At 42.9% G+C, this 12,784-nt stretch overlaps 1 long non-coding RNA gene across 1 annotated transcript; it reads right to left on the bottom strand.

Moving 5' to 3' along the window:
* Positions 1-3,360: 3,360 nt before the first annotated feature.
* Positions 3,361-11,763, bottom strand: LOC148683935 (uncharacterized). Its single transcript, XR_015946693.1, has 4 exons — positions 11,446-11,763; positions 9,637-9,789; positions 8,662-8,826; positions 3,361-3,649 (listed from the first exon to the last, which is right to left on the bottom strand). It is a non-coding gene; the product is annotated as an uncharacterized LOC148683935 (long non-coding RNA).
* Positions 11,764-12,784: the final 1,021 nt, after the last annotated feature.

Raw genomic sequence — 12,784 nt, 5'->3', positions numbered from 1 at the left:
AAGCCCTGAAGGCAACACCTCAGCTTCAGAAGTATGGCACTGCCACTGAGAATTAGCAGTTTTGTTCTGGGAGTGGGGAGTAGGACCTTTTTAAAAAAACTGGAACTCATTGTAACTGAGTTCCGACACCTCCCAGGTGGGCGCCATTGCCAATTTAAGAGAACAAGGGAGGTGTTCCTTGTGAGTTCCAGCACCTCTTTTTCTAGAAAAATAGCACTGGTGGGGGAGGGGTGTTATATTCCTGAAACACTGACTCTCCACACTCCCTTCAAAGAGCTCCATCATTGCTTAAATCTATTAGCAATTCCAAGACATGTAACCATGGGTGTAGCCGGGGGGGTGGGGGTAGCACTCCTAAATTAATGAAATGAAAACCCAACTAAAATCAGAAATAATCAGAATATTTGAAATTGAAATGCTTGCTGAAGTCACTTGGATGATGTTGTGGTGCATTCTAGCAACGCAACTGGCAACACAGCTGGGAGATAAGGCATGGTTTCCACGAACTGATGGAAATATTTTCTGCTTCCATTTAAAAAAGATTCTGCTCATCTCTGGGGATGCTCTATTTCAAAAAGTAAAAACCAGGACACCAATCAAGTTCTTGAGCTTTATTTCTTATGAAAGCACCATTATCGTTGATCTTTTCTACGAAAGCGCAAAGAAACCATGATTTTTCAGTTGGCGTATCTCTCTTGCTCAACCATGCACCACTTGTACAGTACAGTGCTAAGGTCAACGATGGCAGGGGAGCATCTCAATGGGCTATGCATCCTGAGTGTGTACAGAAAAATTGCATTGTTACAAAGGAGGAGTTTGAGAAGGAAATGCTGAAAAGGTTTTCAGCAAATCCAAGAAAACATGTTATATAACAAGCAATGCAATGATGCAACAAGCTCGACATAATTAGAATGAACTCAGTTCCTCAACACGCATAAATCGAGTGTGCATGCACACGAAAGCTCATACCAAAATAAAAAACTTAGTTGGTCTTAAAGGTGCTGCTGGAAGGATTTTTTTTATTTTGTCTCAACTATGTCAGACCAACATGGCTACCTACCTGTAACTCATTAATTGAAAATGGGAACAGGGTCCAATTTTGTTCTCAGAGCACCCTAGTGGAATGAAGTGAAGCTTGCAAAAGCAAACAGCAAGAGAGATTTGTGTCCGGTTCTGTAAAAGTTTCTGAGATAGGGGGAATGTGTCTCTGTTAATTCTCTTTTTTTTAGTATATATTTTTTATTAGTGTTGCAGCTATGTACAATAGCAAATCACATAAAAAAACGAAGAAAAAGCTGTACCATGCAAAAAAGGAAAAGAAACCACAGGTATCCATTTACAACATTACATTTCTCAAATAAAGTATCATTTTATACAGATTGTCAACCTGGGCTTGTGTCTCAAGTTATTGCATTTTTCTTCCTGTTCTTTGTTTTCATCTTCACCTCATTTTCCCCAGCTTGACTTCCTCCTCTCTCTCTTTTGTTTTTATTTCCCTTCCAATTAATTTCGTCCCATTATATATTCTACCAGGTACCTTTTTCCATTTAGTTTTTCCATTTAATTAATTTTACGTCCTGGTAACATACCCTCTTGTTGCATTTTATAATGGTAATCTACTAGTTTTCCCTTTTTTCCATTTTGTTTTCTCCTTGGTTTTTCTTTGTTTAAATTTTACAATAGTCTTTCCTATAAATTATAAATTTTTCCCATTCTTTTTGAAACTTTTGTTCTTTTTGATCCCTGATTCTCCCCGTTAACCTCGCCAGCTCTGAGTATTCTATCAACTTCTCCCTCCAGTTTTCTATCGTTGGCACTTCCATTGTTCTCCACTTTTGTGCTAAGATAACTCTTGCGGCCATGGTGGCATACATTAAGAGTTTGTGGTCTTCTTTCTTTATGCTTCTGCTTAAGATTCCTAATAACATTTCTTCAGGTCTTTTTGGGAACGTATATCGTAACAATCTTTTTATTTCATTATATATTTGCTCCCAATAAGTCTTTACCTTTTCACAGAGCCACCACATGTGGTAAAAGTCTCCTTCTTTGATGTTACACTTCCAGCATTTTTTATTGTTAGACTTGTTGATTTTTGCTAATTTAACCGGCGTAAGATGCCATCTAAACATCATTTTCATGATGTTTTCTTTTAAAAGAGTGCAGGCTGTAAATTTGATTTGGTATTTCCATAGGTTTTGCCATTGATCAATACTAATATTATAACCTAGATCTACTGCCCATTTGATCATGCACTCTTTAGTTGATTCATCCTTCGTATTCCAATCTAGGAGGAGGTCATACATCTTAGTTAACAGTTTTTCTTTGCCTTCCAATATTTCTGATTGAAATTCAGATTTTTTACTCTCAAAACCGTGTTTTTTGTTATTTTGTTTGAACAGATCATATATCTGGTGGTATTGTAACCAACCTATGCCCATTCCTTTCAGTTGATCATAGGTTAAGATTTTCCAACCCTCTTCGGTTTCTACAAGAATGTCTTCATAGCATAACCAGTTTGTTTCCATATTCGTTTTTTTAATTGTTAAGATTTCAGTTGGCGACAGCCACCTTGGGGTTCTCCTTTCTCTTAAACTTTTAACTCTACTCCAAACCTCATACAGTGGCCTCCTAAACACATGTGATAGGAAGCCCCTGTGCGATTTAACTTTCTCATGCCAAAGGTAGCTGTGCCAAGTGAACCTGTTATTGAAACCTTCAAGATCCAGAAGATCGGGGTCACTTAAGATTGCCCATTCTTTTAACCATACCATACCATGTCTCTGTTAATTCTCATTGACCTCTCAGCTACTTTCAATACCATCAACCATGATATCCTTCGAAAGTGGCTGTCCGAGTTAGGAGTGGATGACACTGTCCGCCTGCATTTTTTAGTACAGAAAGTATTGATCTGATGTGTTTGCATTAAGTTCTATCCAAGGAGAGGGGATGAGAAGGTAGAATTTTCAAAGGAAGTGACCACAGTTGAATGGGGTGGCAGGGCTGTCCCCTTCAGGGCTGAGGGCATTGGCTGGGCATGAGAGCTTTGCTTGGTTGATGCTTGCTGCTGGCTTTAACTAGGATATCTCTGAATACTAAATCATACTCAGTTTATATACTACAGAGATTTCTTTGACATGAACCAGTGAAAGCAAAAGACCACTTGGGAAGCTTTTGGATGTTTGGGTGAAGTGTGTGATAGAACACACAAACACTCACATACAACCAGCCACATGTACATATTTTCATTCATCCTATGAAGACTATGCAATCTCATTCATGCAGTTGCAAAAACTTTCTCCCACACTCATCATATTTCATAGTGATCACTCATCATACATTTTTTTATGCTGCTTGGCAAACTAAAAGAAATGTTTTATTTTTGTAGCACAAAGATACAGTTTAACAAAGATTAATAATCTCCCACTGCCACATCTTATTTATTTTTAGGCCACCATCAGGGTTATATAGGGTCAGACTTTATATATTGGTAACAGGGTCAACATCCTTCTAAATTATTTGGCAGCACAACCCACTAAGCAAGGCTTCTAGTCGGCGCACCCAGTGGTCTTTCATTTACCCATCCACCTGTTGTGATCCAAACTGGATAACAGGAATCATAGACTTTTGCAGCCGCTACCTTGATAAGGTGCTGGAAAATGAGAACAGAGTAGACAAAATATCATTTATGTTCAACAGTTCCAATGAAACCTATAGCCCAAATGATTAAAAAATGGAAAGAATTCTTCCAACTAACAAGTTCTGGGAAGTACAGCAGATTTACTTCATAACTATTAATTTATATCTACAACAAACCTGTGGACACTGTGACCCAGAATTCTCTCCACATGCTAAACATCAGTGACTCATCATAGCATTGCCTTTTAGCATTTCCAAACCGTGCTTTAGAGCAGGGACCCCAAACTAAGGCCCGGGGGCCAGATGTGGCCCAATTGCCTTCTAAATCCGGCCCGCGGACGGTCCTGGAATCAGCATGTTTTTACATGCATAGAATGTGTCCTTTTATTTAAAATGCATCTCTGGGTTATTTGTGGGGCCTGCCTCGTGTTTTCATATGAGTAGAATGTGTCCTTTTAAAAAAAATGCATATCTGGGTTATTTGTGGGGCATCGGAATTAGTTCACATTTTTTTCCAAAATATAATCCGGCCCCCACAAGGTCTGAGGGACAGTGGACCGGCCCCCTGCTGAAAAAGTTTGCTGACCCCTGCTTTAGAGCCATATTGCAAGCACCATACATAAAGTTTTAAGCACCTGTGGAGATTGGGCTTATCCCAGATCCATTCCAGTTTGATCATCTGACCTCACTGAATGCTCAGTACTCACTGTACAATGTCAACTCATTCTACAAATGTTAGTCATGCTCAGAGTAGACCCACTGAAATTAATGGGCATGGCAAATTTCAGTGGGTATACTCAAAGTACATGTTAGTGGGATATGACCCACTGCACTTCTGGATGCATTTATAAATAAAATCTTGAACAATGAAGAGAGTTTTGGCACTATTAGCAAAAAGCCAGAGCCCACAAACAATCATGTCACCACAAGGCCTAAACTGTTGGATTCTATTCCTCTCACTGTGCAGTCACAAGACTGTGTTTATGCATTCAAGCAAACATTGTTGTAATCATGGGAGCAGGTGTTTGCTGTTTCCGTTTGTTGTTGTTTTCTTCCAACTTTTCTCAGCGAGAGGAGACATGCTTTCTTTTGTTCCGCCTTCTTAGTAATAGTTTGTAGCACACACTTCTGCCTCAGTCCTTCTGCGTTTTACACTACAAGATATCTGAGTATGTGCCAGGTGTCTAAAAGCACGGGTGCTGGAAACATTCCTGCGTTTTGCCTGGGGGATCGTTCCTCCCCCCCCCACTCGCTTACATAAATTACATCATGATGACAAGTCCGCAATAAAGCAAAGGAATAGGGGTGCCATTTGAAGTATCAAATGGGCAGGCGGGCAGGGCTTGCTGAACCCTTCTTCTGCACAGTGACTTCTTCAGCAAACCATCCTCAGCATCCCTTTTCTCCCAAACAAACTTCAGTACTGTGAGTGTGTCATTTTGGAAAAGAAGGGATGTAGGCGTGGGGGGGGGGGGTCTGAACAGCAGGGGAAGAGTCACAGCCATCTTTCCTCCTGTCACTTTGGTGCTATAGATTGTGCTGCTGATCCTACTGGTCACCAACCCTCTTCCTAACCAATATCTCAGGGATGTTGTGAGGATAACATGGAGAACAGGGGAGCCATGTGCACCACCTTGAGTTCCTTGGAGGACAGGTGCAAAGATAAATAAATAAATAAATAAATAAATAGAATCACATAGAAATGTTTTGTGCTCTACAGCGCCATCTGGTGTTACATGTTTATAACACATGTGAGTGATGGAGACCGCTCCCTCCTCCAGCCAATTCCATCAGGCCTAGGAAGTGGAGCCTACACTCACCGCCACAGCTTAAGAGGCAGCAGGAAGCTGCTGGAAACATGGCGACATGAACTTACAAGGAGCAGCTTGGGACTTCATGGAAAGCATGGCCTCCATGGGACTGTCCCTGAATAGGTTTGGTCCAATTCATAGCCACAGACATGCCTTAGACCTGGTGTTTACCTCTACAGATGTTGTTGATCTGACACCTTTAAAAGTGAAACAAAAGAAGTGCCATGGTCAGATGTTGGCAACGGGACTTCTCCGTGACCCTTCCCTTCTGCAGGGAGGTGGGACCGAATTGGATGGCCCCCCACCACCACTTAATGGATCCAATTGGCTTCCAGAGAGTGGTTTGTGGTGTTTTATCCCATGTTGATGGCCTTTCAGCTGATTCCCTGGAGTTAACCAGGGCTATTGACTGTCTGGCTCCGAAGCGGCCTCTCCCATTGCATGGAGCCCAGATACCCCCTACGTTTTCCCTGGAGCTGAGGGCGATGAAAAAATCGTTGAGACGGCTAGAGTGCCGGTGGTGGAAAACTCATTCTGAATCAGACCAGACACAGGCTAGAGCTCAATGTTGAGCCTACCAAGTGGCAATGGCGACAGCAAAGAGGACCTTCTTCACCGCCTGTATTGCAGCTGCAGAAAACAGCAGCAGGACACTCTTTCAGGTGGTTCACAATCTATTGGAACCACCTTCATCACTGGGGCCTGGTAGGGACCCCAAGATCCCCTGCAATGCTTTTGCAAAGTTTTTTGCAGATGAAGTCGCTCAGATTCAGAAGGAGGTAGACTCCACAGTAGGAGCAGGGCCGGGGCGGGAGAGTGCTAGAGTCCTGTCTAGTCATGTTATAAGGGATCAATTCCAATCTTTTACCTCCAAGGATGTGGACAGGCTGCTTGGATGAATGAAACCAACCACCTGTCTCCTTGATCCTTGCCTATCCTGGCTAATAAATGTGAGCTGGGAAGGACTGGGCAATGGTCTCTGCGGGGTGGAGACTTCCCAGACCCACTGAAAGAGGCGGTCATTAAACCACTTCTTTAAAAAACTTATTTAGACCCAGCCAATATGGCCAAATATTCCCCAGTTTCAAATCTACCATTCTTGGGCAAGGTGATTGAGTGTGTGGTTGCTGAAAAACTTCAAGCACACCTGGAGGATGCGAACCATTTGGATCCCTTCCAAACGGAATTCAGGCCTCACCATGGGACTGAAACTGCCTTGGTTGCGCTGGTTGATGATCTCCGGGGGGCTAGAGACAAAGGTGAGAGCTGTTTCCTAGTTCTGCTGGATCTCTCAGCGGCCTTCGACACCATTGAGCTTAACACCCTTTAACGGCTAGAGGGGCTGGGAGATGGGGGCACTTTTATGAAGTGGTTCTGCTCCTTTCTCCTGGGCCGTGTCCAGAGAGTGGTGTTGCGGATGAGTATTCAGACAACTGGGCTCTCACTTGTGGGTTGCCCCAGAGTTCTGTCCTCTCCCCCATGCTTTTTAATATTTATATGAAGCGGCTGGGAGAGATCATCAGGGGGGTTGGGTTGGGTGTTCATCAGTATGCAGATGACACCCAGCTCTACCTCTCTTTTAAATCAGAACCATTGAAGGTGTTGAATGTCCTGTGTGAGTGCCAGAGGTGGTTGGAGGATGGATGGCGGCTAACAAACGGAGGTTGAATCCTGACAAGACAGAAGTACTGTTTTGGGGGGACAGGGGGCCGGCGGGTGTGGGGGACTCCCTGGTCCTGAATAGAGTAACTGTGCCTCTGAAGGACCAGGTGCACAGCCTGGGAGTTATTTTGGACTCACAGCTGTCCATGGAGGCGCAGGTTAATTCTGTGTCCAGGGCGGCTGTCTACCAGCTCCATCTGATACGCAGGCTGAGACCCTACCTGCCTGCGGACTGTATCTCCCACTTGGACTACCCGGAAACTGCAATTAATCCAGAATGCGGCAGCTAGACTGGTGACTGGGCGTGGCCACCAGGACCATATAACACCAGTCCTGAGAGATCTACATTGGCTCTCAGTACGTTTCAGAGCACAATTCAAAGTGTTGGTGCTGACCTTTAAAGCCCTATATGTATACCTGAAGGAGCGTCTCCACCCCCATCATTCAGCTGGGACACTGAGATCCAGCGCTGAGGGTCTTCTGGTGGTTTCCTCATTGTGAGAAGTGAGGTTACAGGGAACCAGACAGAGGGCCTTCTCAGTAATGGCGCCCTCCCATCAGATGTCAAGGAAATAAAGAGCTATCCTAATTTTAAAAGACATCTGAAGGAAGCCCTGTTTAGGGAAGTTTTAAATATTTAATGCTGTCTTGTATTTAACACTTGATTGGGAGCCGCCCAGAGTAGCTGGGGAGACTCAGCTAGATGGGTGGGGTACAAATAAATTATTATTATTAACATTGTTTTTGACTAATGTAGCTGAGTCCTATATCATTTCTTTTTCTTTAACTTCTACCAAACCACTTATTCTCATATAAGCTCACATAACTACTATATACTGTGCACCAAGCTCTTATATAATGTGTGGCTTGTGGTTCATCTAATTAATCTTTTTTTCACTGTTCTGAAGACTATTTACTCAGTTCTCTTCGGTCCTGTCCAAACCTGTCATTGTGCTGGCCTGAACCTAGAACTCTGCTCAGAAATGCTAAGACTAAGCAAATTTTTCATAAGGTGGTAGAAAGCTGGCATAGGCTGGATCAACACACAAGGGGGAAATGCTATAAACAAGTCATAAATTAAATTGTTATAACAAAAGAGGAAAAAACTGTGAAATTACACCAAGTTTTGTGCTCTACAGGGTCAACTGGTGTCACATGTTTATAATGCAGTTATAGCATTGTAACATGAGAAATGTAGCCGAGTCCAAACTGAGTCAGACGCGAGATCCATCTAGCTTGGTGTTGTCTACTCTGACTGGCAAGGACGCTCTTCCAGCCCTACCTGGAGATTCTGGGGAATGAAAATTTGATGCTTTGCATGCCAAGCAAGTGCTCCCAAGGTGGGGCCTTCCAGGTGTTTCACATCAGTCTGCCCCTAACAAGTATGGCCACTGGTCAGTGGTGATGGGAACTGCAGTTTAAAATGCCTGCAGGGCACCAGATTGGGGAATGCTGAACTTCCCTCTCACTCTCCTTGGCCTACAAGGTGCCTTCACTAATTATTCATCCGGCCAACCACTCCTGTTATTCTAGCCCCCTGCATCATGCTCACCGGTATCAGCACAGTAGCTCCATTTCTCATCCTTGTCATAGTTCCCTGTTGTTGCACACCAGAAGTCCCTTTTCAGCGAATCTTTTTGGGTGCATTTATCAAAGGTTTTGCCCTTGTACACAAAGGGGAACACACAGGGTCGGCCATCATCATTACCTCCATTCTCTAGGCCAAAACAGAGTGAGATTATATGCATTGAAACATAGTAGTGATGATCATAAAATAAAATTAAAAAATGGTCACATATATATAAACCTTGCCTGGGATCTCCTTTATAAAGGCTTAGAAAGATAGCTACAAACCAAGGACAAATGAATTGGTCAGGAGCCTGTGAGAGCAAGTAACAATTACTCAATTGACAATAATGTTAAAGAAACAAGAAACTATAAAGAAAGATTAAGTGAATGAATTCAGTTATACTAGATATAAAACAAGACATGAAGATAGCTGGCATTCATGCCAATGTAATATCAGTAATATTAGAAAAGATGACATGCGACTTTTATGGTCTACACCAGGCATCCCCAAACTGCGGTCTATGCAATCTTTATCAATTATTAGTAGGTAATATTTGTACAAAAGTGCCTCTTGGGTAAATAGTTTGAACCATTTTTTTCAAATTAACATACTGGTGATGTGTTTCATTTCTTCAGAGATCTTGTTGCCTGAAGCAACTTTTATCTGATCCTTGGAAGAAGATTTGTAATAGATCGTGCATAAGGAAATCTATACAAGCTACACAAGCTACTGATGGTAGTCCCTAACCTCTTTAAGTGCCCAGAAAGAGTTCTGTTGCATCAGACCAAAGGCCCATCTAATCCAACATTTTGTTTCCACGATGTCCAATCAGATGCCTATGGAAGACCCACATCTAGCTTTAAAGTTCATGAAGAGGATCTGTTTACTTTATTACAGTAAAATGGCTATGCATACGTGTGACACAGGAAACCAGAAGTAGAAGAAAATACAGGTCACCTTTAACGTAACATGTTCTATAGGAAGATGTCTTCATTTCTCTCGTCTCAGAGTCAACTTCTGTTGCACACCACAGTTTACGAGCCCTGTCCTTGGTGCAAGAGGAATAGGATTTACCATTGTAAATAAATGGGCAGACACAGGGATAACCAACTGAAATGGAAACAGGGGACAAAGGTGTAAGAATGAGAACTATAATTCATTAACTGAAAAGGGTGTAGTTATCATCCATGCATGTGCATCAGCTGTCTCAATTTCCACTTACTCAGCATTCAGTTTTCTAGTCGAATTGAAGCTGATTTAAGAAAATCTCACACCAAACAGCAGAAACTACAGCATCAATATGGATCGCATTCCCCCTTCCCAGTGTGCCACAGACTGGTGCCATATGTAGTCACTGGAGCATCCCACCCAACCTGGGCTGTGGTAGCGGCACTTGGGACCAGAAGCCATGCTTTCTCAGTCCATCTCCGTGTGCTTATTTTTTTATTTATTTTGCCCACCGGTTTCCCATTAAAACCCAATCTTTACCACTGAATCAGATCGAATGGCAATTTGGGTTTTCCATGGATTGCCATTTGTTCCAATTCAGCAGTAAAGAGTGGGTTTTCAGGGATGCCAGGTCCAAAAACAAACAGTCAGATCAGATGTGGACCTGGAAAGCCCAGACCTGTGCCTAGAAATGTGGAGAAAGGTAAGTATGGGTGAGCCAATTATTATAATATATATATATATATATATATATATATATATATATATATATATATATATATACGTCAGCCATCTAGCTGGGTTTCCGCAGCCACTCTGGGTGGCTCACATCACATAGGTAAAGGTAAAGGGACCCAGGTGGCGCTGTGGTTAAACCACTGAGCCTAGGGCTTGCTGATCAGAAGGTCGGCGGTTCGAATCCCTGTGACGGGGTGAGCTCCCGTTGCTTGGTCCCAGCTCCTGCCAACCTAGCAGTTCGAAAGCACCTCAAAATGCAAGTAGATAAATAGGAACCGCTACAGCGGGAAGGTAAACGGCATTTCCATGTGCTGCTCCGGTTTGCCAGAAGCGGCTTAGTCATGCTGGCCACATGACCTGGAAGCTATACGCCGGCTCCCTCGGCCAATAATGCGAGATGAGCGCGCAACCCCAGAGTCGGTCACGACTGGACCTAATGGTCAGGGGTCCCTTTACCTTTACCTTTATATTACGTCAGCCATCTAGCTGGGTTTCCGCAGCCACTCTGGGTGGCTCACATCACATACTAAAACATCAAACATTCTAAAAGCAGCAGAAAATCATGCCCCATTTTGGCAAGGGAAGGATGTGGCGGTTTTAAGGGGAAGGAATTTCAGTCTACCCTTAGTTATACCTGAGGTTATGCCTGAGGTTTCGTTTAAGGGCTATGGAACCTCTATGAAGGCTGCAATCCTGTGCACACTTACCTGGGAGTAAGGCCCAGGGTTGTTTTTTCAGCCGGAACTCTCCAGAACTCACTTCCAGCACCTCTCAGGTAGGTGCCATTGCCTTTATAATAGAATAAGGGAGCTGTTCATGTTGAGCTCCAGCCCCTCTTTTTCTAGAAAAAAACAGCACTGGTACGCCCATTAACTCAGTGGGTCTTACTGATGGGTGGACAGACTGTAAGTCATCTTTTCCCCACTAAGACAGGACCATAGCTGAACACATGTTGATGCAAGTGATAGCTAGCTGTAAGAGATCCCTTGAAAGCAGAGATCAATGATCCACTAGCCTCGTTAAGATGATCCACTAGCCTCGTTAAGATGAATCAGAAACAATCAATGGAATATTTCTTACCCACAGCTTCAGGCAACAATAGTAAGAGACCACAGGTGAGCAAGAGGAATGCCATGATGGAGCCCATCTCTTCTCTAAGGGACTCTGACGGGGAGGTACTCTTTTGCCCCACTTTGCCCTTCCTTCCTCCAACTACAGGTGTCTGATGTTTGCTCAGCCACAAGAAATGGCATATGTTTATATTTCCCAACAGCAGCTTAGTGTGCCTCATTATTTTTTGTTTCCTCTTTGTGCACAATGCCAAGAACAAAGGGAAGTGGATCTTATCTTGCAATGAGTAAATCAGGACGCTTCCTTAGAATAGGATTACATCTGACCTGAAATCGAGAATTATTCCCTCTATGCTGCAGGGAAAAATGTCTCAACAGACAGATTCCTACTATGATCCGGGGAGTGGGGGGGGGCTGGTTAAAAGTCTGTAATATGCAAATCATACATTTTTATGACATTATTTACACAGAACCTTACACAGATTTAGAAAATTACTCTTTTTAGCCTATATCTCTGGATACTGAAATTAGTACAGCAGAGAAAGGGCTTAGACCCCATTTTCAATGGGGCGCAGTCCAAACGGATCGAGGGACCTATATATACCCATACACGTGACCCAGAGCTTCCTCTTTTGGTGCATGCATTCGAAACAGCAACAGCGTATCCTCTGGGCAACTGAGAGAGAGAGTGATTTACCTTTGATGGATCGTCCTGGTGATCTCTTTCCTTTATTCCTACTTGCTGGGGCAAGGAGAGGTTCCCAGCAGGAACAGAAGGCAGCCTCACCTCAAGCAGCTAGCAATCTTACTTGAGGTATTATTGATCCTAGCTCATACTCCCATTTAGTTGTCCGCCTTAAGGCCATGGCTTCCCAGGTACCCTGACACAGTTGCTGCTTCATATTTGTGGCTTGGATTTTCTGAATAAACACACGAGTCGTAACCGGCTGCACTCTTGCAAAAAAAAAAAAAAAGGATAGTAATTCACTGTATCATATAAATTTCAACAGAAATGAGTCATAAAATACAATGAATCAATTCAGTAGATCAATTCATACTGCAATCACTTCATGGATCAGGTCTAGTCATTGGTATGTGTCTGTTCCATCTGCATCCGTTCAGAAAGTCCCAGCGATAACAAGTAGTTCCAGTTCCACAGAATCATATTCGAAGACAAGGATTTCCGGAATATAAACCTTGCTTCGCCATCCTGCGCTTCATCTGATGGAAATAAATGCACTGTTGTGATGTCACACACTTTTTTTACAAAACATACCATATATATATATATATATATATATATATATATATATATATATGCCATAAACAACTGTATATACCAAAGGTGA

This window comes from Zootoca vivipara, chromosome 12 (genome assembly GCF_965207765.1).
Source record: "Zootoca vivipara chromosome 12, rZooViv2.hap1.1, whole genome shotgun sequence".
Taxonomy (NCBI): Eukaryota; Metazoa; Chordata; class Lepidosauria; order Squamata; family Lacertidae; genus Zootoca; species Zootoca vivipara.
Note: the sequence above shows the minus strand (reverse complement) of the source record. Positions and strands in the feature narration are given on the sequence as shown.